Source organism: Neovison vison, chromosome 1 (genome assembly GCF_020171115.1).
Source record: "Neovison vison isolate M4711 chromosome 1, ASM_NN_V1, whole genome shotgun sequence".
Lineage (NCBI taxonomy): Eukaryota > Metazoa > Chordata > Mammalia > Carnivora > Mustelidae > Neogale > Neogale vison.
Window position 1 is genome coordinate 34191611 of NC_058091.1, and position 26811 is coordinate 34218421.

The 26811-nt window shown below is 39.1% G+C and overlaps 1 protein-coding gene across 1 annotated transcript in view; it reads left to right on the forward strand.

The window, feature by feature from the left end:
* The window catches only part of GPR63 (G protein-coupled receptor 63), a 54194-nt gene that overhangs the window by 12400 nt on the left and 14983 nt on the right, over positions 1-26811 (forward strand). The gene's annotated exons all lie outside the window — the stretch shown is intronic.

Sequence of the window (26811 nt, forward strand, 5' to 3'; positions counted from 1 at the left end):
TTAAAATGGTAGTAGGGAAAGTTAAAAAGCCACCATGGTCCACATTGCCCTTACTTATACTCTCAAAAGCGGTAAGTGAAAGATGGCAAACTGTGGGGTTCTTTTGGGTGGCTCACTTTTGAAAGGGAGTAATTATTCTGTGCCTATTTCATGGTTACATCTTGGTAAATATTTTAAGAAGAGTATAGATTTTCCTTTTGTTATTATAACTACTCACCTTTTTCCTTTTAACCCTACATGGGCTAGATGCGTGGGCACAGCTTTGGTTGTGATGAACAGTCAAAGTCGAAGGAGTTTAAGAACCTTTCATTTATTTCTCCACACTCAGTTACTATGGACTAGCTATAAAAACTTAGATACAGTGATAAAATGAAGCCACCCCCCGCAAATAAAGAAGACTAAAGTAATTAACTCGATTACCTTTGGATAATTATTCCATTCATCAAGGGCTAATTATCCATGTTATCAAGTTAGCTTTTATTATTTTCTGTGCTCTTTTTACGAAATAATTTTTCTTTTGCCTTCTGAGTTTTAAAGACCATCTTTTTGTCCTAGTAATTTTCTTCATCTTGCATAATGAGGCATCAGTACAGAAACGATTTCTGAAGCCTGAATATTAGAGTCTTATCCCTGGTAAGGTCTTTTTTTTTTTCCTTTTTTTAAAGATTTATTTATTTATTTGAAAGAGAGTGGGAGTGAGAAAGTGTATCTTGTGTGTGGGGGAGGGACAGAGGGAGAGAATCTTCAAGCAGACTCCCTGCTGAGTGTGCAGCCAGAGGCAAGGATCCATATCCTGACCTGAAACCAAGCGGAAACCAAGAGTCAAACAATCAACTGAGCCACTCAGGTGCCCCATTATTCTGGTGGGGTCTTTGCTTGTATCTAGATTCTAAGTTGGAATAAAGTTCCAATAAAAGATCTTTAGGTTAATTTTTTTTTTTTTAATGAATAGACAGAGAGTAGTCATACAAAAAGCCATATTACATAAAGCATCCATTTGTGGCCCTATGAAAGGGAATTTTCTATTTATCTAATATAAACTTGAGACTTGCATTGATCATTTCACTGAATGCTGTCCCTTCTAGAATCTATGTTAAATTCTGTATATACTACTCAAATCCAGCATAATAAAGTATTCTGCATATAAGAAGAATTTTCACATTTGTTTTATCAACCATTAGGCAAACTCTACTTTTGGGCCATTCTAATGCAATGGATCTTGCCGTTATTGAAATATTGAACACACACACCTGCATGCACACACACACACTACTTTCTGGGCATCACTCTTTCTTTGATAGGTTGTATCTGCTAGGGGGAAACGAAGTGAGTTGTGGGAATGAATAAAGTATAATACAACCTGAAAAACCCCACATAAATGTAAGCAGTGATGTTTGTACAGCAGTATTTAGTGCTTTTCTTCCTCCCCCCTTTTTTTTGTGTGTGTAAGAGCAAATCCAGAAATTGCAGTTTTGACTCTTGTGTGTGCAGTTGACATTGGCTAGTGAACTCCCTATGGTACTTGGTCTTACCAGCTGTATGTCAATTGCATCAGCACCTTGTGAACTGGCAAGGCTTTTACTGATGCTGTGATCTTTGAGCAGAGGACTGGAGGACTAGCAACAGGCACCTTATTGAATGGCAGCATCATTGGTACCCTATCAGTAGGGAACCCACTAAGGAGCAAACACTACAACCCAGATCCTTTCTCCCTATGATTTTGTGATGCATGATAAGAAATTGTTCTTTGGAGTTTAGAATATAACCATTTTATCACCTTGATTTTTTTTTTTAATTTCTAAAGATTCAAAATGAATATTGAAGATTTTCTTTTTTTTTAAATTTTATTTATTTATTTGACACAAAGAAAGAGAAATCACAAGTAGGCAGAGGGGCAGGCAGAGAGAGAGGAGGAAGCAGGCTCCCTGCTGAGCAGAGAGCCCAATGCAGGACTCGATCCCAGGATGCTGAGATCATGACCTGAGCCAAAGGCAGAGACTTAACCCGCTGAGCCACCCAGGTGCCCCTGAAGATTTTCTTTAAAAAATTCTTTGCTAAGGTGTGCCTGGGTGTCTCAGTGGGTTAAGTGTACCACTCTTGATTTATGCTCAGGTCATGATCTCAGGGTTCAAGATGGAGCTCTGTAGTCAGTGGGAGTCTGCTTGAGATTCTCTCTCCCTTTGCCCCTCTCCACTGCATGCTTTTTCTCTCTCTAAGATAAAATAAATTAATCTTAATTTTTTTTTTTTTTTTGACAGAGAGAAATCACAAGTAGGCAGAGAGGCAGGCAGAGAGAGAGAGGGGAGAAAGCAGGTTCCCTGCAGAGCAGAGAGCCCAACGCGGGGCTTGATCCCAGAACCCTAGGATCACGACCTGAGCCGAAGGCAGAGGCATTAACCCACTGAGCCACCCATGCGCCCCGCTGTGGCATAATTTTTTGCAAGGAAAGTAGGAAGGAGCAGGGTGGATGTTGGGAAGTGATATGCAGTACTTTGAATTTAGAATGACAATTATGTAACACGTTTTGGTTAGAGTGATCCTTTCCCATTGTTGGATGTAGAGCAAACTTGATTGAAAATTTCAACTTAGAAATAACAGAAATGGAAATAGAGTGGGTTAGAGTAGATAGTCACTTTGATGCATGAATTCTGCTTTATGGTAGGATTTAGTGGAGTTCTTTGGCTAGTGAGGTTTCAAGAACCATGAATTTAAAATTATTTGTCAAGGGGTGGCTCAGTTGGTTAAGCAGTGGAGTCTGGATTTTGGTTCAGGTCCTGATCTCAGGGCTGTGAGATGGAGCTCTGTGTTGGACTGTGTGCTCAGCACAGGGGGCCTGATCACGATTCTCTCTCTCTCTCCCCTTCCCTCTGCCCCTCCCTGCCCCTGTTTGGACACACCCCCTAAAAAAAGTATTTGTCAAGAATTTGGTTTTAGAAAACTTTTCTCAGGACCACATGCATTTTGTAAAGTTTTACTTATTCTTTCAATGAAAGATTCCAGCTTTTAGTCTTTATTTTATTTTGCTTCTTATTCTCTATGACCTTTTTTCTCCTGCCCTGCACCCACTAAGAAATAAAACAGAATACAAAATAAATGATAACTTTAAAACTAAAATATACTAGTCTCTAGCCTAGTTCTTTTGGGTTCATCATAGTCGATAATATCACACTATCACAGAACACGAGATTTAGAGGATGTTGCAAGAATATATGTACACATGTAAATGAGGAATTGTGTTTTCTGTTTTCTTCTCTTTGAGACTCCTGGATTTTCCTTTATTGCACACATACTCCATTGGTTATTTTTGTGTTTGTGTGTGTTTGGTATGAGTCAGGGCTCTCCAGAGAAACAGACAATAGGAAATTCATATGATTTATTATAAGGAATTGACTCATATGATTATATAGGCGGAAATGTCCTATGATCTGCTGTCTGCAGACTGGAGACCCAGGAAAGCTGATGGTGTGGTTCTGAGAACTAGAGGACCAGTGGTATAAATATAAATCGAGGGTAGAAGACTGGTGTTTCAGCTTAAACAGTCAGCAGAGTGCAAAATCCCCTTTCCTCTGCCTTTTTGTTTTATTCAGGCTTTCCATGGGTTGATAATGCCCTACCACATTGGGGAGAACAGTCTGCTTTACTCTGTCTACCAATTCAAATGCTAATCTCATCCAGAGACCATCAGAGACCACCATCAGAGACACACCCAGAAATAAAGTTTTAATCAGGCACCCTCTGTCCTAGTTGAGTTGACACGTAAAATTATCCATCACAATAAGTCTCCACACTAGACTTGTGAGTTGCATAAGATCAGGAGACATGTTTTGTTCTCCGGTTGTATGCTGTGCTTAGTCAGAAGCTGGCTTAGAGCAGGTGCTTAATAACTATTTGTTAAAGGAAAAAACAAGAAATTCATTTATAGATGTGTATAAGTCAAGCTGAAAATATATGTCAAGGATTTGTATGAAGTACATGGCTAGTGGAGCCCCTGGCTGGCTCAATCAGCGGAGCACACAACTCTTGATCTCAGGGTTGTGTGTTCAAGCCCCACACTGGGTGTAGAGATGACTTAAAAATAAAATCTGTAAAATACATGGGTAGCATCGTGGAAGACTGAACATCAGGGCAAAATATGCAAGTGAAGGTAATTTCAATTGGCACGTGATGACTCTGGACATTGTCTTTATCTGGTAGCTACTTTGAATACTAAAACTAAAGTCTTACTTCATAGATTTTTGAACTCTAAGTATTTTAAGTATGACCTTTAGATTTTTCAGAATCTTTCCAAGTTAACCAGAATTATTTTGATCATGGCAGTGAATCAAGGTCAAACAGATCTGCCATTATTTTTGAGGATGAGTCAACACTGCTCTTCAGCAGTATTTTGAAATGGCATCTTAAGAGCAGAATGATCTTTAATTCTGTGCTGATACTCCTGTGTTATCTTCTGGCTTCCCACTCATGAAAAAATTTAGTGATTGCATATTTTCCCTTATGTTCATTATTGGAATTTGCTATGGTAATGAATTATATCTTCATATGACAGGACCAAGGGACAATGATTTTAGCAGTCTTTTTTTAAAAAAAAAAGATAAGACAGTTGACCATTATCTATACAGTCGAGAGGTTATTTGAGGTCTCTGGTGATATCATTTAGGTCTTCTGATTCTACATTCTGTGAAATTTCTATGATACTGAACAAGAACATAATGTCCAGTCATTGCAGGTGAGGTGAGGTAGTAAGTGGTAGGGAGGGAGTATATTCATAAATTGTCTTAAGCACAGAGATGATGTTTGAGCTATCTTAGGCAGTGACATTGCCCAGATATGTAGGAAGAAAGAAAGAGACTATGGTATAGGGATGTTTGTCCCTTCTTGTTTTTAGTAGATAGGTAGCATGTCATATAAATCTCTACCAGCTACCACAGTACCTGGCACATGGTTGATGCCCTTGACATTTTTGTTGAATTTTGAGCTCTCAGGGGCAGTCACAGTCATGAAAAATGTTGTGAGAAACAAATAGGCTATATCATAGTTGCACCTAGATGTATAGGAATAAACTGGACATGGTTGTAGTGACTGTTTCTGGAAGGTTTAGGAAGGAATATGTAGACTTCTAACATGAAAAGAACGAGAGAAGCTGTATCTGTTTTGCTGTGAAAGAGACAGCAAACTCACTGTTCTGAAAAAAGGAGGCAGAAGCTGGAGTGGCGAAGGTCAGAAGAAGAGAAACAAAGGTATGTCAGAATCACAGTGCAGAATCTTGAAGTGAGAAACAGATTTAAATTCAGTTTGGGGTGAGATACAGAAAACAGTCATTTGCAAGGGTGATGGACGAAGGAGTTTTCCAAGTGTCGCTGAAGTGCTGGTGTTGTGGAGGACATGGTTTTCTTTTTTGGGCTAAGTAGAAAGGGTAGCTATAGTTATTGAGCACTGATTATGTGTCAGAATTTTACATTTGGTTTCATTTAATGCTTACCACAGCTTCGTGAACTAGGGTGTATTATGATCACCTCAATTTTTCTGAGGAACTGAGAGATCAGGTAACCTGCCTGACGACACTCCAGGTACTCTGACCACTGCTAATGTGGATGGTAGGCATCTGGGGGAAGGGCAGGGAAGTGCTCAATAGAAAGCTTACGGAGGTGCTTGACTGACTTTTTCTAACCTATGAAGGACATGCCGGAATCATTTGTAGTAAGAGACAGTGGAGAAGAGAATACCAGCAGTTTTGGAAGAAATACCGGTATGCTGGAAAACACTGAACTTTGATTTGATAAAGTTATTTGAAGGCTTTGGAAACAAAGTCTTATTGCTCTTTGTGACTATTAAAGAAAAATTAGGGGTGCCTGGGTGGCTCATTTGGTTAAGTATCTGCCTTCTGCACAAGTCGTGATCTCAGGACCACGGGGATCCAGCCCCTCTTTGGCTTTCCTGCTCAGTGGGGAGCCTGCTTTTCCCTCTGCCTCTGCAACTGCCCCTGCTTGTGCTTTCTCTCTTCCTGTCAAATAAATAAAATGTTAAAAAAAAAAAAGTTTAAATGTCTAATTCTCACACAGATAGGCATATGGGGTCAGATGGATACAGAGTTACTTAAGAGAACAGGTTTAAAGAACAGAGCAAGTTGAGCTGTACCCAGAAATTCAGATTATGCTAAAGAGGGATTAAAACAAAACAAAACACCTTTTGTAGAATAGCATGAAAATAAAAATAGGCAGGCTTTTTGTTTGTTTGCTTTGAAGTTGCACTGATTCCCAGGTGATGTTTGAGGGAACCAGAAAGGTGATCTAAAGATTAATACAGTTTAGTAGGTAAATAATTGGAGGAAATATGGGAATACTTTTTAGAAGTAGTGACTAGATAAATTATATTTAAAATTTGCGGTTTTGGGGATAACAAAATTCTGTTCATAAGTCCGTTATACCCTTATTGATGAGAATACATTTCTTGCATAGCAGCAGAAACACTTGAGTAATTCCTACCAGTTTCTAAATTTTTAAATATTGTATTATGTTTTAACCATGGACAGTAGGCATGATGAGATAAGAAGATGCTTATTTTGCTTTCTTAATATCTTCTTAGGGAGTAGAGTTTTTTTTTTTAAAGAAATAAAAAAGAAATATGTCTTATGATCATTGAAAAGAACTATTCATATATATATATATTTACAATATATGAAGTGTTGTTCAAGCAGAATTTTTTTCTTTTTTTTTAGAGTTTTTTTCTGGACAATAGGAAAACATAAGGTTTGGAAAATACAGAAAAGTACAGAAAAAAAAGTATTATTAAAGAACTTACTGGTCAGAAACCTCTGTTCATGTTTGATGTGTTTCCTTCCAACCCCTTTTAGAAATTTAAAAAAACATAGCAAGAACATACTATATATACAGCTTTGGAGTTTGTTTTCTTCACTCAAAATGCATGCATAATATTTTCTTAAGTCATTAAATACTCTTCAAAAATGTTTTAATTTTCTTAAAGATTTAAAAAAAATTGTCAGAGAGAGAGAGACCATGGGTACACAAGCACGGGAGTGGCAGGCAGAGGGAGGAGCAGGCTCTGGAGCCTGATGCTGGACTTGATCCCAGGACCGTGAGATCATGACCTGAGATGAAGGCAAACGCTTAACCCACTGAGCCACCCAGGCGTCCCTCAAAAACGTTTTAATGGCTGTACAGCGTTCTATGTGATAAATCACATAATTAGCCCAAACTATTTCACAAATGTGAACTTTTAGGTTGGCTTTATTTTCTTGCTATTGTGTACATGAAATTTTTTAACAGCTTTATTGAGGTATATTTAACATTTCATAAAATTCAGCCATTTCAAGTGCATAATTCAGTGGTGTTCAGTAATTTTGCCAAGCGGTACAACCATCACCATAATTAATTTTAGAACATTTTTTTTCCCCAGGTAAGGTCCCTCACACCCATTTACAGTTAATCTCCTCCTCCATCCCTAGTCCCAGGCAACTGCTAATCTGCTTTCTGTCTCTGTACAATTGACATTTCTAAACGATTCTTTAAGTGGAAGTATGTAGTATGTGGCTTTTTGTGACTGATTTCTTCTGCTTACCACAATATTTTTGAGACTCATCCATGATGTAGCATGTTAGTACTTCATTCCTTTTTATTGCTGAACAGTATTTCATTGTAGGGATAATTATATCCTTTTGTCTATCTGTTCATCAGCTGATGGACATTTAGGTTTCCAGCTTTGTGCTATTAAGAATGCTGCTATGAATGTTCATGGGTAATTCTCTGTGTGGACACCCTTTTTCATTTTCCTTGGGCCAGTACCTAGGAATGGAATTACTGAGTTGTATTGGGAGTTTTGTGTTTGACTATTTGGAAAACTGCCAGACTCTTTTCCAAAATGGTTCCACCATTTGACATTCCCACCAGTGATATCTGAGGGTACCTATTTCTCCATATCCTTAGCAACATTTGTTGTTGTCTGTCATATTTATTATATTCTAGTGGATGTGAAATATTTCAGTGTAGTTTTAATATACATTTCCCTAATGACAATGATGTTGAACATCCTCTCATACACTTCTTAGGTATTTGTATGTCTTCTTTGTTGAAATGTCTATTCAAATCTTTTGTTTATTTCTCAGTTAGGTTTGAATATTACTAACTTGCGAGTATTTCTTGCACATGCTAGATATATTTTTGATAGGTGTTTTGTAAATACTTCAGTCCGTTTCTTGGCTTTCCATTTTCTTAATTATGTTATCTGAATGCAAAAATTTTGAGTTTTAATGAGAGCCAATTTGTCATTTTTTTCTCATATGGATTGGTTTGTTTTTGGTGTCTTATCTATGAACTCTCTGCCTAACCGAAGGTCTGGAAGATTTTATTATATTTTAATTACTTGGACTTTCAGAGGATATTTAAAAATATTTCTTAAGAATGGATCCTGAGAAGTAAAATTTCTATAAACTTTTAATTATTTTTAATGGATGGTTTAATGGTTTAAAATGGTTTAATGGTTTAATGATTTAAAACATATTATATATTAGCAGGAAGATGTACAAATCAAGGGCATAGCTTAGTGAAATTTGAAAAAAATTAATACATATGTGTAACCACCATGGAGGTACCAACGTCCCAGGAACTGCAGAACCTTCTAGAAGGCCCTTCCCCATCATTAGTTCTACTCTTCCCCAAAGATAACCAATAACGTCCAAAAACAAATATTCATTTTGCCTGTTTTTGAATTTTTGTCTGTTTTGAATTTTTGTCTCTGTGTCTTTTGCTCAGTATTATATTTGTGAGATCCATCCATGTGGTGCATGGCAGTAGCTTGTTCATTTTCGTGATTGTACGGCATTTCATTATACAGACATACCACATTTCTGTTGATGGACGTATTTGCTGTTCTTATGTTTGGGTATTTTGGTTAGTGCTACTAGGATTATACTTGTACTTGACTTGTGGTACAGAAATGTTAATATTTCTGTTCAGCATATATTTAGGAGTGGGGTTGCTGGGTCATGGAGCAGGTATGACTGCAAATTTATAATAAATAACAAACTGTTTTCCACAGACATTTAACCAGTATCTGCTCCCAACAGTCATGTATGAAAGTTCCACTTGTACCTCATCGTGACCCACACTCACTGTTTGTGGTCATTTTAATTTTATCCATTCTGTTCAGTTTGTCTTTTTGTGGTTTTTATTTGCATTTCCCTGATGAATAATGAGGAACAGCACCTGTTTTTGGTGTGTGTGTGTGTGGCTCTTTGGGTATCTTCCTTTGTGAAGTTTTGAGAACCTCTGCTTGGTTCTCAACTGGATGTGCTTTTGTTTTTTTTAAAAATGTATCAGCATTAAAAAAATGTATATATTTTCAGGGTATGAGTCCTTTGTCAATTATGTGATTGCAAATATCTTCTTTTGACTTGCCTTTCATTTTCAAATGATGCCTTTTGGCCAACTTACCAGTCTTTTCCTTCATTTGGAAACTTAATTAAGAAACCTAAACTTGAGCGAATTAATTAGGTTGGTGGTTGGTTGTTATGAGAGCCTTCGATTTCCTGTCCATGCCTTGTCCAAGAATGAAGTCCTTTGGAAGTCGTTCCTACCACCCTCTCATGAGCCCTGGACACCAGCTTCTGGCTGCTGGACACTGGTACAGACTGAGCTCTGTTCAGTGTCTCAGCCTCCCAGCTGCCTCTCTTACTCAACTTTAAGCTTCTCAGCTGCTTTCAAGCCTTTCAGCTGCCACTTTTCAGGCTCTCGGCCTTGTAGCTTCCTTGAGAAAAACCTGTGAGCCTGGCATTTCAGAGCTGGCTCACATCTCAGGAGAAAAGTCTCATCGAATGCAGTGCTACCTCATATTGCCATGCTTCCTTCTCTAAGATCTTGTCCCCCTCAAGTTCTCCTTGCTTTGGTAGTTCTTAGATGCTTCAAAGAAGTTCTTTAAAACTATCCAGCCTTTTCAGTTCTTGGTGGGAGTATTGGTCAGTCACAAGCTTGTCTTTAATGGACTTAATAATTGACCTTTCATTGTTCTTTTTTTTTTTTTTAAAGATTTTATTTATTTATTTGAGAGAGAGAGACAGTGAGAGAGAGCATGAGCGAGGAAAAGGTCAGAGAGTGAAGCAGACTCCCCATGGAGCTGGGAGCCTGATGTGGGACTCAATCCCGGGCCTCCAGGATCACGCCCTGAGCCGAAGGCAGTCGTCCAACCAACTGCGCCACCCAGGCGTCCCTCATTGTTCTTTATAATGTTTCAACACTTTTGAAGGCAAGGATTATATCTCCTTTTCTTTTGTATTCTTTCTTGGTATCTGGTGTACAGTGTAACACCAGATAATAAGGGGAAACAGATTATATTAAATAGTCATGTAGAGATAGGAGCCAGGAGTTCTAGAAGATTGTTGTGTCATGCTGTGTTCAGTGATTGATCACGGTGAAATATTTCTTCAGTTATTGGTTTACATTATTTCATCTAGGAGCATGGCTTCAAGTCTAGGTCATGAGGCATCCCATTTTTGAGTTATTACCTTCTTTTTCACATCCATCCAAATCACTAACTTGGGGTCACATTCTCCTTTGTGATATACCACATCCCTTAAGGATAAGTATAGTATCTCTTCTCCACAAATGTAAAAGGCAAGGCTTAAATGTTTTACCTCCCAGTCACATGAAGTTAAATTAGTGTCATTCCTGGAAGTACCATCTAAGTGCTGAATGGCAACCTTACTGGTTGCATTTTGAAAGAGTTTAAGGGTAAGGCAGTTTTAGACTGCAGAGTTCCAAAGCATGCCCATAAAAATTTTAAAAATCTAAAGCATTCTCCATTCACATAGTTTATCCAATTTTAACCAAGTGTTTAGATTTCGAGAAATCATCCGGCTTAATTTTTAGTCAACATTGTGAAAGTGGTGTCTGAGGATGAGGGATAGTGGAATTTTCCTTATCACATCAGGGATACTTTGGCTTTATTAATTGTGGAAGTAAGGATTTTACTCCCAGAATTGTCCTTGTTTTAGTTATTAGTTACTGTACTCCTTTTTTTTTTTTTGGTCATTTCATCAACTCTGCATAAAACATAGTGTCTGCTCTCATGCTGCCTCTGGCCCTCAAGGAGTGGTGTTCTGAAAAAAAAAAAAAAAAAACTGAAGCCTTTGGGGAAGGCTGGTCTAAAAATAAAATCCCCAAGGTGTTAGACCAGAAGAATAGACCAGATCTAGGGACAGCATTTTTTTTTTTTTAAGATTTTATTTGTTTATTTATTTATTTATTTGACAGATAGAGAGAGAGAGAGATCACAAGTAGGCAGAGAGGCAGGCAGAGAGAGGAGGAAGCAGGCTCCCTGCTGAGCAGAGAACCCAATGCAGGGCTCCATCCCAGGACCCTGAGACCATGACCTGAGCTGAAGGCAGAGGCCCAGCCCACTGAGCCACCCAGGTGCCCCTAGGGACAGCATTTTTAACATCACAAATTGCTGGATTAAATGGAATAAAAGTCTCCTTTTTCTTTCGTTGGGTGATGAGGGAGGCAGTAAAGCATTTCATGAAGAGCAGGGACTTTGGACCTGGGGTGCCCTGGGTTCCAATTCCAGCTCTCCCATTGTTTGTGTGACTGGAAGCACGTCAAGCTCTGAGCCTCAGTTTATCTGTTTTCAAAATGGGGAAAATAACTTCTGCGTTAAGGGTGGTTTGTTGGGATTAGCAATAATACCTGTGAAGATCTGGTGCATGGTGGGTGTTTAAGGAGTGGTAGCTGTAATTGCACATCTTAAATTCTTTCTCTCATTCTAGAATAAGACTTTCCTCCCCCCCTCCCGAATGCGGTGGTGATGCACAGACTAGAGCCAGTTTGCGCAGGTGCTCATAGCGCTGCCCTTCATCAGCTGGGCGGCCTTGGGCTAGCTGCCTAGTTTGTAACCCAGCTTCCTCATCTGTCAGTGAGGACAGTTCTGATGCCCACCTTCTGGAGTTGTTAATTATATTAATATTTGTGGAGTTCCAGAATAGTTTTTATCTAATATGTAAGCACTAGTTAAGTATGTGACATCTAGAAGTGAACACTTCAAGCCGAGGTTAATTGGTTGTTGTTATTAGTGAAGGTAATAGGATTAGAGATGGGGCCAGAGACAGCAGTGCTGAGTCATAAATGACGGCCTGCAGGTAAGGGAAGCGGGCGCAAACAAATTTTGAGGGCTAGAAATCGACCACTCTGAAGCTGGCACAGATTCCCACGGCTGCTGTGGATCAGTAGGAATATCAGAGCGGTGGAGATACATACTTTTAGCTCACTCTGACGTCATCCTGAAGAGAAATGTTATCACAAGTGTGGTTTCTGCTGCGTTTGCCACTGTCAGGAAAGAGAGCAAAGGAGAAGGAATGTGGGGTGGGTAGGAGATACTTCCATGTAGTACTCCAGAACACCATACATCTCCTTTGGTTGAAAAAAATACATATGTGTATATAGATAATTGGCATATGTATATATACAAGTAGATTTTTATATTGTTATGTTTCAGATAGAAGGTTGGAGGTTGAACAAGTCTGGATTATTTTCTGAATACCGTTGGATGTCATTGTGCATAAATTTTTAAATTTACTTTGAATTAGCATAAATAATACCAGAGTTGTCTTCTTTTTTCATTGAATTTTTATAATAATTTTATTTTATATCCTACATTTGAGCTAATGCCAATCTTCACATAAGGCTTTGTTTTAATACAAATGGAGTATCTGGTAGATTTATGCAGATGCTCATATGTTTGCCGTCCTTAATGCTCATGCTTCTATTAAAAAAAGCCATAGTTACTGCCCAGAGATAAATCAAAGAATAGAAGACATCTTAAAGGTAATACAAACTTGTGGGGGAAACTCAAGAATGTGTCATGTCTATAAAATGAGAAATGAAATGCTTTTTATGGCACAGTGATTTTTCTTTCCATCTCAAATTTTATGGAGATTTCTAAAAAGAGAAAGAATAAAAACAGGTGGGTTGGTTAGTAATTTCTTTACAGGAATATTGAGAATACTTGAACCCCTGAGGATTTTTTTAAAGTTTGTCGTGTTTTGTTTTCTGTAGACTTCCATTGGCCATAATAGGTATCTTAAGAGAAAGATTCAGGATGCCGAGTGCAGTGAATGAAGGAAGTAGAATGAATAGTAAGCCTGTGCCCTACACTCGCATGTTTTTCTTCTACCTGCAACCTTACTGTGTGGAATAGAGCAGCTCATCATTTTACCCCTGAATTGAAAACTGGAGTCTTCTTTTCCCAAGAAATCAGAGGAAGTGCCTGGTGGAGATTTGGAGCTGATAAGGGCAGTGCACCTGCCCCAGACAAAGTCCTTGTCTTCTTGGTATTTGAAGGCCCACCTTCTGCTTATCTTAAAATAAAGTCAGTCTTTTGACAAGTCCAACATCTCCACACACAGACTCTCTGCAAACTGCCTTATGATAGGAGAGACCAGCAGAATAGTAGAGGAAACCCACAGCAGGCACAGAGGAAAAAGTCATCCTGGCTTTTACTCAGAAATATGCATTAGATATGTGAAAAGAAGCAGCAGCAAAGGAGTGATAGCATAAACAGAACAAATGTTCCTAGAAGAAGCACAGATTAATTAAGGAATTGAGGAGAGGAAATAAAAGGAAACTTGAGGGGCGTTTTAAGAAGATGACATCTTAAAAATAACAGGATGGAGGAAAATGGAAACAGTTAAAGAATAAGGAAGAACTCTTGAAAATCAGATATTTGTTTGCTGAAACTAAAATAGTACTATGGGAAATTTGAAAGACAATTATAAGGAAATCTAGAATGCAGTGCAAAAAGAGAGGCAGAAAACTTACAAGAAGGGCAGAGATAGGCTCAGTCAAGTTGGTCCACTGTCTACCCTCTTAGAATTCCAAAAGATATAACAGAATTAATGAAGAGTTGAAAAGATCAAATTAATAACAGAAACTTACTTTGTGCTCTGAGACACCATCCCAATATTCACAGTGACAAGTTCCGAGAGCTCAGCAAACTAGATGAAGACAATTTCAAGTTTAGGCTAATTCTTATGAAATTTAAGAACACTAAGTTCTAAAGAAAAGATCCTCAAAGCTTCTAGAGAGGGAAGTGAGGTTGTCAGGTTCTCTAGTCTTCAGCACTTCTCTGAGGCACTTCAGCCCCATCTCATACTTTTCCTATCCCAGACCTGGGGTCATCATCTTCCTAAGGAGCCTTGGTTCCTTTAGATGGTCAGTGGTGTTTAGAAACCAAGACTTGAATGTGCTCATTGTATATCCAGAATATGGTGGCTTCTAGACCCTTTCAATGGGTAGAGCTAGGTGGGGAGGGGATATAAATGTACAATTCTTTATCCTATATTACATAAATAAAATAATTTTACCAAATATCAGTATCACTACTAACAACAATTATGCTAATTAAAGTCCAGAGTTTCTTTGCAGATTTTTTTTTTGCCCTTAGAATATAGAGTATTTTTTTTTTAAGAAAGATTTTATTTATTTATTTGACAGAGAGAAATCACAAGTAGGCAGAGCAGCAGGCAGAGAGAGGAGGAAGCAGGTTCCCTGCTGAGCAGAGAGCCGGATGTGAGGCTCAATCCCAGGACCCTGAGATTATGACCTGAGCTGAAGGCAGAGGCTTTAACCCACTGAGCCACCCAGGCGCCCCATGTATTTTTTTTTTTAAGATTTTACTTACTCATTTGAGAGAGAGAGAGAGAGCGAGCAAGTGAGAGAGAGCATGCACAAGCTGGGGGGAGTGGCAGAGGCAGAGGGAGAGGGAGAAGCAGACTCGTTGCTGAGCAGAGAGGTCTAAGTGGGGCTTGACCCCAGGAGCCGGAGATCATGACCTGAGCCAAAGGCAGACACTTAACCATCAGAGCCACCTGGGTTACCCAGAATACGGGGTATTCTAGGGGCATACAGTAGTATACTATGTACATAAGATAAATTCTTTCTTAAGTGTGATTATCAATTTAACATATAGGTTCAGGTTCATTTATTTCTGTGTGTATTAAATTTTGAGACTTTACATACTTACCCCTTTAATGTTTTTTGAATATACATAATGCCTCAATGGCTTAGAAATCAAAACTGTATAAAATATGCCCAAAGAGGCCTTACACGAACATCTCTGTTTTTCCATCTCAGGATCCCTGTTAAAATGCAAACTGTCATTTAGCAGCTCTGGAGCCTGATGTTCTGCATTTCTAACAAGTCCACAGGTGACACAGATGCTGCTGACTCTTCTTTGAGTAACAAGTCCCAATATTTCAGATTTGCCTATTTTTCATTTGATATTTTACATACAAGGGACAGGTTAGCAAGTGGCTTCATAGTAAAGGTTTATTCTTTGAGTCACATCAAAGAATATGAGTGAAATGACAGGCAAAAGAGGAGGAAAGAGGAGTCATTAGCCAACGTCGTGGAGATGTCTTCCCCATGGAGCACCAGCCTCCTATACTGCAGGACACAGCAGCACTGGAGAGGGAGAGTCTGAAGACACTTTGAGCAAGAGGAGTGATCAAAAGCAGATGTTGGAATAGCTCTGTTGGGGTGGTGGAAGCTGGAGCTGAATAGCTAGCTCCCTTCTCTTTGCTTTAGACTCTGAAAGCACATACTGGGAACCTCCTTGAGACATGTCCCGCAGTGTGGGCTTTACATACAGTTCACTTACTCCCAGGAACAACCCTCTGTCCCACTAGGGAGAGCAAACCATTCCGAACCTGTCTTTCTGCAGCCTTTTGGGAGCTCTCAAGATGTACAGTAGCAGAGCAGCCCTGAAGCTGGGTCCTTTAGCCCTGTGTCCTATGCATCTGATCTGCCCCTTTAACAACATGGCAATGTAACTAAAGAGGCTAGGAAAGTGTGCTTTAGGAAATAGTACTTATTGAAATATGTTGGAAGGTTGGTGAATTTCATTCACTAACCTCAGTTTAGCTGGGTTACTCAGTTCCAGTGAATAATTCTTACAGGCTGAGGTTTTACTATAAGAATTTCATTGAGGTGTGGCTTTATGCACTCTTTCAAATATATTGAAATTATTCCATGGGGTTCAATTTAATTATTTTTACTTTTTCATAGAAATAATAAAAGCACATTAAAAATGCAGTAAGAAAAGAAGAAGTCCACATTCCTACCACAATATACAGCATTTAGGTAATTATTTCCCTTGAGCTTCTGTGTGTGTGTGTGTGTGTATGTAAAACAGAGTTGTAGTTATATTATAGAAGCAATATGACATCCCACTTTTTATGATTTTACAATATAAGCAATTCTCCATGTTTTTAAAGTCTTCATCAATAGCACTTAAAGTGACTGCATCATGTCTTATTGAGTTAACTAAATCCCTAAATTTTGGTCATTTAGGTTGAAAGGTCCTTAAAGAGTTGCCAGCATTTGGAATATATGGAAATGGGAAGCAATTGTAGATGATTAAGAAAAGGAAATGTTCTTTTGTTCTTTTTTGGTATCTTTTTTCTCTAAGTGTAAAATTATCTCTAAATCTTGACAAGTGTGAGACAGTTCTGTTACTTTATTGAAGGGATTTGTAGAGATGGGTGTTTTACTTGGTGAGTATTTATATGTAACACAGTGTATTTAATCCAAAAGAATCCCAAATTACTTTTTAAAATCAGTCTTCCCTCACCACCTGGCCTTAGTTAAAAGCCTGATAAAACTTCCTAACAGGTGCCTTGCTCTTGGGGAAATAATGTTACTGTAACACAGAGCTAACCTGGAGGTGTACAGTTGGAGCACAAAGAGAGAGTGCTTAGCTCAAGTTGCAGTCTTGGGAAGGATTCCTGGATAGAATGATTTCTTAAAGGAAGTTTAAGAGTGTAGAAGAGTGCCCTGACAGAAATGGGGAAGGTCCTCTACGTAGAGGGACCAACAGATGTAGATGTCATGGTCTCGTTCCCACATCAGTTGCTACAGGGAGACGGAGTGCCTGGTAGTCACGTGACTGCCTCCATGGCCCCGGACCCTGTTCTTATCAGGTGATAGGGGAAGAGGCACTAGTCAAACAAGGGTAACAACAACAAAAAGGAAAAACAAGTGGGCATGTTATAATCTGGAAGAGCAGAGAGGAAGGAAGCTTTCCCTAACTACTCAAGTGTCCTTCAGAAATTCTGATACAAATTTTTTTTTTAAAGATTTTATTTATTTATCTGACAGACAGAGATCACAAGTAGGCCGAGAGGCAGGCAGAGAGAGAGGAAGGGAAGCAGGCTCCCTGCTGAGCAGAGAGCCCGACTCGGGGCTCGATCCCAGGATCCTGGGATCATGACCTGGGCCGAAGGCAGAGGCTTAACCCACTGAGCCACCCAGGTGCCCCCTGATACAAATTTTTGAGTGACTGTCCTAATAAACTCTCTTGTCCCCTGAACTCTTATGAGTATGTTGGATTCCTCAGGCGGGAAAAAAAAGGTTGGCTACCATTGTTGTAGTTGAATTCATCAAGTGTTTAAATGATTAGGATTGTAATTTTTAAAATATTATTCATCTGGCCACAGTTGGTCAGTGAGTTTAAAATGGGGAGGGTATGTGCTTTTGGGTAAATTGGAAGGGGAGATGAACCATGAGAGACTATGGCCTCTGAAAAACAATCTGAGGGGTTTCAAGTGGCGGGGGGGTGGGAGGTTGGGGTACCAGGTGGTGGGTATTATAGAGGGCACAGCTTGCATGGAGCACTGGGTGTGGTGAAAAAATAATGAATACTGTTTTTCTGAAAATAAATAAATTGGAAAAAAAATAAAATGGGAAGACAATATTAACATAACAAATCTTCTGCACAGCAAAGGAAACAACCTACAAAGCTAAATGGCAATCTACAGAATGGGAGAAGATATTTGCAAATGACTTAGCCAATAAAGAGTTAGTATCCCAAATATATAAAGAACTTAGTCAACTCAACACAACTCCCCCCCCCACAAATATTCCAATTAAAAATGGGCAGAAGATGCGAATAGACATTTCTCCAAAAAAGACATGCAGATGGCCAGTAGGCACATGAAAAGATGCTTGACATTGCTCATCATCAGAGAAATGCAAATCAAAACCACAGTGAGATATAATCTCACACCTGTCATAAGGGCTAAAACAAAAAGCACAAGAAACAACAAGTGTTGGTGGGGATGTGGAGGAAAAAAAACCCTCTTACCCTGTTGGTGGGAATGCAAACTGTGCAGCCACTCTGGAAAACAGTATGGAGGTTCCTCAAAAAATTAAAAATCGAACTACTGTATGACCCACTAACACACAAGTGGGTATTTACCCAAAGGATATGAAAACACTAATTTGAAAGGATATGTGCATCCCTGTGTTTATTGCAACACAAGAGCCAAATTATGGAGGCAGCCAGAGTGTCCATCGACAGACGAATGGATAAAGAAGATTATATATATAAAATAGAATACTATTCAGCTGTAAAAAGGAATGGAATCTTGCCATTTGCAACAGCCTGGATAGCTCTAGAAAGTATAATGCTAAGCTAAGTAAGCCAGTTGGAGAAAGACAAATAACATATGATTTCTTTCATATGTGGGATTTAAGAAACAAAACAAGTGAGCAAAGGAAAAAGAGAGACAAAGCAAAAACAGACTCTTAACTGTAGAGAACAAACTGGTGGTTACCAGAGGGAGGTGGGTTCATGGGTGAGTGATGTAGGTGAAAGGGATTACGCTTATCTTGATGAGCACTGACTGAATAATATGTAAAATTGTTGAATCACTCTGTTATGGAACTGAAATTTATATGACACTGTGTGCTAGCTTTGCTGAAATTAAAGTAAAAAGGGAGGATGAGACTGAGGCAGAGAAGCCATTTAGTAGGCTGGCCTGGAGACACAGTATTGGGGTGGGAGAAGGAGGAGAGAAAACAGTTAAAGAACTACTTAAGGGGAGGAAATTGGTAGACTGATTTGGTGTGCTGTTAAAAAGGTGAGAAGAAACTGTGTTTGACTCCCAGGTTTTGGGTTGAAGTAAATGGATGGTGAGGTCATGAACTGCAATTAGGAAGAGAGGTGGTGACCGTAATACCCTTTTAGATTAGTATCTGGTTTTCAGTGCTTTTGTGTTTCTTAGCTGGAGTTTCTTAGATAGCACAGCCTGAGACAAAGCTTACATGATGGAAGGCTATGTTGGGACGCGCAGTCCCAGGGCAGTGAGAGTGAGGGGATAGGAAAGTAAGATAGGAGGAAGGAAAAGCACATGCAAGGTGGTATGTTACTGATCTAGCTGCAACTTCAAGTGAGTTATCTTCTGAGCAGGCTTTGAAGAACTCTCCCTGGGCCTGGTGGTCATTCAGGGGCATAACTTTCCGTTTTCTATGTCTCTCAGGCTGAAGTTCACCCCATGGAGGTATTGTTTTACCTTCACCCTTGGACTGGGAGTGAGGGGTTGCTCTGGGCAGTTAGTGGGAAGCAGATCCCACGCCCCATAATGTGGTGAATAGTAATGAGTCGAGGAGTGGTTGGAGGAGCTGGAACTTCTGTGGTTTCTCTAGACCGGATTTGGGCCAACAGCTGAGGTCCAGGGGATTTATGGAGGTACAGGTGGCAGGGGTGGGAGTAAAAATAGAGGCGCACCAGCAGGGTCCAAAGCACTTCCCAACTACCCTCAACCCTATTCCTTTCCCTGGCTTCCCATTTTTAGTCTGAGAGTTTTATGATGCCCTGATTTTTACTATGCTGTTTTGTTTTTAGTACTGCTCGGGTTTTAATCTTAGATTCATATTCTTCTAGTTTATGAACCTAATACTTCCATTCACGTAGTTTCTAGACTATGGGTTTAATATAATTGTGTTCATCTATTTTTTCTTATCTTAGTCTGTTTGGGCTGCTATAACAAAATACCACTTCCTGGGTAGCTTCTTTCTCACAATTCTGGAGGCTCAAAGTCCAAGATCAGGGTGTCAGTATGGTCAGGTTGGTGACCCTCTTCCAGGTGCAGATCGCTGACTTCTCATTAGATCCTCTCATGGCAAGGGAACTTTGTGGGGCCTCTTTTATAAGGGTATGAACCCCATTCATGAGGGCTCTGCCATCATGACTCAGTCATTTCCCGGAGGCCTGTCTCCTAATACTATCACTGTGAGCCATTAGGTTTTCAACATTTGAATTTTTTTGGGGGGTGGGGGTGGGCAACACACACTTTCAGACTATAGCAACTCTGTGGCTCATTACCTAGAGGACAAAAAGACTTCCCTAACGGTCAGATTCCAGTAGGTGCTTGATTTTGTCTGTTCCCTATATTCCTGTGCTCCTCTTAGTAGCTTGCTTCCAAAACAGACAAGATACGCCAAGTGTTTCAATAAAGAACTTTAAAGGCAATGCTTTAGAATAGACTCTTCTTTTAAGGATGTCATAAACAGGATATAAAAGGTGACATTGCTCTATGAATATGAAATTTTTAAGTTATTTAGTAGCTTTTATTTATTTTTATTTTTTTAAGGATTTTATTTATTGGGGCGCCTGGGTGGCTCAGTGGGTTAAGCCTCTGCCTTTGGCTCAGGTCATGATCTCAGGGTCCTGGGATCGAGCCCCGCATTGGGTTCTCTGCTCAGCAGGGAGCCTGCTCTCCCTCTCTCTATCGGCCTGCTTCTCTGCCTACTTGTGATTTCTCTCTCTCTGTCAAATAAATAAAATCTTTAAAAAAATTTTTTTTAATGTATTTATTTAACAGAGAGAAAGATCACAAGTAGCAGGGAAGCAGGCCTCCCGCCGAGTGGAGATCCTGATGCAGGGCTCGGTCCTAGGACCCTGAGATCACGACCCGAGCTGAAGGTAGAGAGGCTCAACCCACTGAGCCACCCAGGCACCCCTAGCTTTTTATTGAATGTATATTATATTGGGAGGCTCTTAACTGAGTTTAAGGATACAGTACTGATGAAAAAATGTTCCATTTCTGCTTTCATGGATTTTTCTCTCTCGGGGGGACAGGAACATGGCAGGCTTGGTCACAGGCATGAATAAAAGATGAGATGGATCCCTGTAAAATGACTGCTGACTGGAGTGTTATCATTGAGAAGTACATGTTGAAATGAGACAATAGGATGGGGGTGGTGGATAGTTTGGTCAGGTATCCAGAGACTTCCATAGGAATCGAAGGATAAGAATTCACAAAGTGAACAGGGAATGGGGATAGGTGGTAGCGGGAGGTGGTTTGTTCATTTGACAAGGGTTTACTGAACATGAACTGTGCAGTAGCACAGTCCTAGGTGTTGGGAATCCAGTTGTGAATAACCCGGGCAAAAAGTCCTACCTCATGAGAGTCGTTGGTAGTTTGGAACAGAATGATGATGGCAGAGGAGGTGGAGAAGAGTGGCTTCATAGGAATAATAGGTAGCAGTCAAAATTGATCATTCTTGGGGAAAGGACTGAGTTATATAGCTGATAGCGGTAGATGTCAAGGTGACTCCTGTTTCTGGCATGTATAACCAGGTGGGTGGCAGTTGTCACTGAGCATGAGAACACTGGTGTGGGGTAACTCCGAGTGGGGAGGGACTGACATCTAATTGGACATGACAGTTTGAAGTGTCTTTGAGATGTCCAGGGGGTTATGCTAAGGGAGCAGCTGTTGGATACATGGGACCAGAGGTCAGGTTTGGGACATTAAAACACACTCAGCAGTTACCTGCATCAAGGGGTAATGGCACTGGGCAAAGAGGAGATTGCTTATGGCACAGAAGAAAACTGAGCTTTTAAACCTTTTTTAAAAACCTGTGTTTTTCAAAATCAAATGAAATTATATATATATATATTTTAAGATTTTATTTATTTATTTGACAGACAGAGATCACAAGTAGGCAGAGAGGCAGGCAGAGAGGGAGAGAGGAGGAAGCAGGCTTGCCGCCGAGCAGAGAGCCCCATGGGGGGCTCGATCCTAGGACCCTGTGATCATGACCGGAGCTGAAGGCAGAGGCTTTAAACCACTGAGCCACCCAGGGGCCCCGAATTCATATTGTTTTTGATTAGCATGTGGATTTCAGTCAGAATGCTGTCTACTCCCTGAAGAAGTAAAACTTATTTTTACCCCTCGCCCTATGCAGATAGTTTATGGGTGAGAAAAGGAGATATTCAAGTTTTAATGAAACAGTTATAGATCTAGGCAGTATGATTTAAGATTCCAGTTTCACTATTAAATAAACCTTGGTATTTTCTTCCAAATGTTGAATTTATAGACAAGCCACCATTGTGAGAAACATCAGCGGTAGGTAAGTACCATATCTGTGAACTATTTAAAAAGGCTGATGAAATTAAATTGGCCAGCATTTTTCCCAAGAGTAGTTTCAAGGCAGGTAAAGATTCTCAGCAGAACAATGACCTAACAAATGTGAGCCAAGGAATATGAATTAGAAGTAAGAGACAAAAGGAATATGAACAAAACCTGTCACCATGGGGCTTATCATTTTTTTTTTATTGCTTCGTGTATTTTTAGAAAGGTTCCAGAAGCTTAATCTTCTATTAACCACATAAAAATATATTTTCCTAGTTTGTAATTACAATTAATTTACTTTTCTATTAAGTGCTGATCTTTCTTGCTGCTTGAATTTCAGTTTTAATTGTCATCAGAAGTCACTTAGAACATTCTCTGAAACAGACCCTTGCTGTATTTAGTTTAATTTCTCAGTGTTTATGGGGAAAAGTAACATGAATGCAAATAAATCCTCATGCTTATTAATCTAATTTTTTAAATGTCCATGGAAGAACTAAATGTTCCTTGGAACACTAGTGAGAAAAGTTCTTTTTTGTAGTGAATATTCTGGTTGGAATTAGAAATATATGGGGAATGGAACAGTGTTATAAATAGAACACTGCTTATAGTTCACATTTAAAATGTGCACACAGCGTTTTTTCCCTTTAGCTTTATTGCATATAGATTTTAAGTTAGATATACTATGAAAATAAGTGAAATTTTGATTCAGTGATGATTTTTTTTTTTTTATAAAAATAACTTCAAATAAGCCCTCCCCTACCCCATCCACTCCACTTGATTGTTGGCATATTTTCTTCTGGTTAGTTTGTTCAACGCTTCCTTTTGCTCTACCTACAGATAAACCAAAAAATAACAGAATCCAGTAAAAAAAAAAAAAAAGTAGATATCTTTATAGTGGTATAAATTTATCTCTGGACTATTCTTTTTAGTTATAAAGCAGGTTACCCAATGAAAGTGACTGCTCCTGTCGTTTTTAATGAAATAAAGTTAAAATTTGGGCTACCTCCGAGGTCAACGGCTTGGTTCTTTATTTCTGGTTCCACCTACTTCATAACAGAACTCAGGAGTATATTCAGAATATTTGCTTCCATCCCGGTGTGTTCTCTGTTTGCCATTCTTCTTTTCTAATGGGAATCTGTAGATACATAGTCAGAGTCTAAAAAGGCAAAGAATATGGATTTATGTGTGATATGTAATTTCTTTCCTCTCTGTTTTCCATTTAATTATTTTCTTGAATGAGAGGAAATGTAGGGGTGAAGAGTGGAAGGCTTTGGGGACAAGTGAAATTCCTTTTTTGGCTAAGAGTGTGGCAAGTATCAGAAAAATACAGTGGTGTAAGACCTTTTCTTTAGCACAGCCTCTGTCCCAGAGTGGGAGAGAGATGCTCTGTAAGTTAAGACTAGCGCTCTCCTTTCTCTTAAGTCTTTTTCTCCTTTCTTTTAGATTTATATTTCATTCAAGACAGAGGCAGACAGTCTGAATAAGGCCAATATTTCAAATTCTAACCTGTTTTTTTTCTGCTCTGTCATTTAGGAATTTGCCAGAACACTTGGATTTTTCCATGAGTCCTCCTGGTTTTTCCCAGTTGCCAATTATGTGTTTACTTCACTCATTAAGGAACAGAAGAGTTCTAGAGCAATAGTTCTTTTTCTTTCTTTCTTTCTTCCTTCCTTCCTTCCTTCCTTCCTTCCTTCCTTCCTTCCTTCCTCTTTCTCTCTCTCTCTCTTTCTTTCTTATAATGTATTATTTGTTTGAGGGGTACAGATCTGTGACTCATCAGTCTTACACAATTCACAGTGCTTACTATAGCACATACCATCCTCAATATCCCTCACTAGGTACCCCATCCTTCCCACCTCCCTCTACTCCAGCAACCCTCAGTTTGTTTCCTGAGATTAAGAGTCTCTTATGGTTTGTGTCCCTCTCTGGGTTTTGTCTTATTTCATTTTCCCCTCCCTTCCCCTATGATCCTCTGTCTTGTTTCTCAAATTCCTCATATCAGTGAGATCATATGATAATTGTCTTTCTCTGATTGGCTTATTTTGCCTAGCATAATATTCTCTAGTTCCATCCAAGTTGTTGCAAATGGTAAGATTTCATTTTTTTCTTGATGGCTGCATAATATTCCATTGTGTGTGTGTATACATATATACGTGTGTGTATACATATATATATACATATACATACACACATATATATCTATATATGTATGTGTGTATGTATATGTATATATATATGTATACACACACACACACGCGCACACACACTACATCTTCTTTATCCATTCATCTGTCAATGGACATCTAGATTCTTTCCATAGTTTGGCTATTGTGGACATTGCTGCTATAAACATTGGGGTTCACGTGCCCTTTCGATCACTTTGGGGTAAATATCCAGTAGTACAATTGCGGGTCATAGGGTAGCTCTATTTTCAGCTTTTTGAGGAACCTCCATACTGTTTTCCAGAGTGGCTGCACCAGCTTGCATTCCCACCAACAGTGGGAATCCTTGCCAACATCTGTTGTTTCCTGACTTGTTAATTTTAGCCATTCTGACTGGTGTGAATGGTTTTATTTTGTATTTCCCTGATGCCAAGTGATGTTGAGCACTTTTTCATGTGTCTCTTGGCCATCTGGATTTCGTCTTTGCAGCAATGTCTGTTCATATCCTCTGCCCATTTCACTTGATAAGTTCTTTATAGATTTTGGATACTGACCCTTTATCTGATATGTCCTTTGCAAATATGACATTCTATTAGTTGTCTTTTGCTTTTGTTGACTGTTTCCTTTGCTGTACAAAAGCTTTTTATCTTGATGAAGTCCCAATAGCTCATTTTTGCCCTTGTTTACCTTGCCTTTGGTGAACTTACTAGGAAGATGTTGCTGCAGCCGAGGTCAAAGAGGTTGCTGCCTGTGTCCTTTTCAAGGATTTTGATGGATTCCTGTCTCACATTGAGGTCTTTCATCCATTTGAGTCTATTTTCGTGTGTGTTGTAAGGAAATGGTCCAATTTCATTCTTCTGCATTTGGCTGTCCCAATTTTCTTTTGTTGGAGAGACTTTTTTTTTTGTTGAAGAGACTGTCTTTTTTCCATTGGACATTCTTTCCTGTTCTGTCGAAGATTAGTTGACCATAGAGTTGAGGGTCCATTTCTGGGCTCTCATTTCTGTTCCATTGATCTATGTGTCTGTTTTTGTGGCAGTACCATCCTGTCTTGATGATTATAGCTTTGTAATAGAGCTTGAAGTCTTGAATTGTGATGCCGCCAACTTTGGTTTTCTTTTTCAACATTCCTCTGGCTATTTGGGGCCTTTTCTGGTTCCATGTAAATTTTACGATTATTTGTTCCATTTCTTTGAAAAAAATTGCTGGTATTTTGATAGGGATTGCATTAAACATGTAGATTGCTTTAGGTAGCATAGACATTTTCACAATAATTATTCTTCCAATCCATGAGCATGAAATGTTTTTTCTTTTCTTTGTGTCTTCCTCAATTTCTTTCATGAGTACTTTATGGTTTTCTGGTTGAAGATTCTTTGCCTCTTTGGTTAGGTTTATTCCTAGGTATCTTATAGCTTGGGGTCCAATTGTAAACAGGATTGACTCCTTAATTTCTTTTTCTTCTGTCTTGCTGTTGGTGAATAGAAATACAACTGATTTCTGTGCATTGATTTTATAATCCTGACACTTTACTGAATTCCTGTATGAGTTCTAGCAGTTTTGGGGTAGAGTCTTTTGGGTTTTTCACCCAAAATATCATATTATCTGCTAAGAGTGAGAGTTTGACTTCTTTGCTGATGTGGATGCCTTTAATTTCTTTCTGTTTTCTGACTGCTGAGGCTAGGACTTCTAGTACTATGTTGAATAGCAGTGGTGATAATGGACATCCCTGCCGTGTTCCTGACCTTAGGGGTAAAGGTCTCAGTTTTTCTCCATTGAGAATGATATTCACTGTGGGTTTTCATAAATGGCTTTGATGACATTGGGGTGTGTACCCTCTATCCCTACACTTTGAAGAGTTTTGATCAAGAAAGGATGCTGTACTTTTTCAAATGCTTTTTCTGCATCTATTGAGAGTATCATATAGTTTTTGTTCTTTCTTTAATTAATGTATTGTATCACTTGGATTGATTTGTGGATGTTGAACCAACCTTGCAGCCCAGGAATAAATCCCACTTGGTCATGGTGAATAATCCTTTTAATGTACTGTTGGATCCTATTGGCTAGTATTTTGGCGAAAAATTTTTGCATCCATGTTCATCAGGGATATTGGTCTGTAATTGTCCTTTTTGATGGGGTCTTTGTCTGGTTTTGGGATCAAAATAATGCTGGCCTCATAAAATGAGTTTGGAAGTTTTCCTTCCATTTCTGTTTTTGGAACAGTTTAAGAAGAGTAGGTATTAATTCTTCTTTAAATATTTGGTAGAATTCCCCTAGGAAGCCATCTGGCCCTGGGCTCTTGTTTGTTGGGAGATTTTTTATTATTGCTTCAGTCTCCTTACTGGTTATGGATCTGTTCAGGTTTTTTTTATTCTTTCCTGGTTCAGTTTTGGTAGTTTGGTAGTTTATGTGTCTCTAGGAATGCATCCATTTCTTCTAGATTGTTCAATTTGC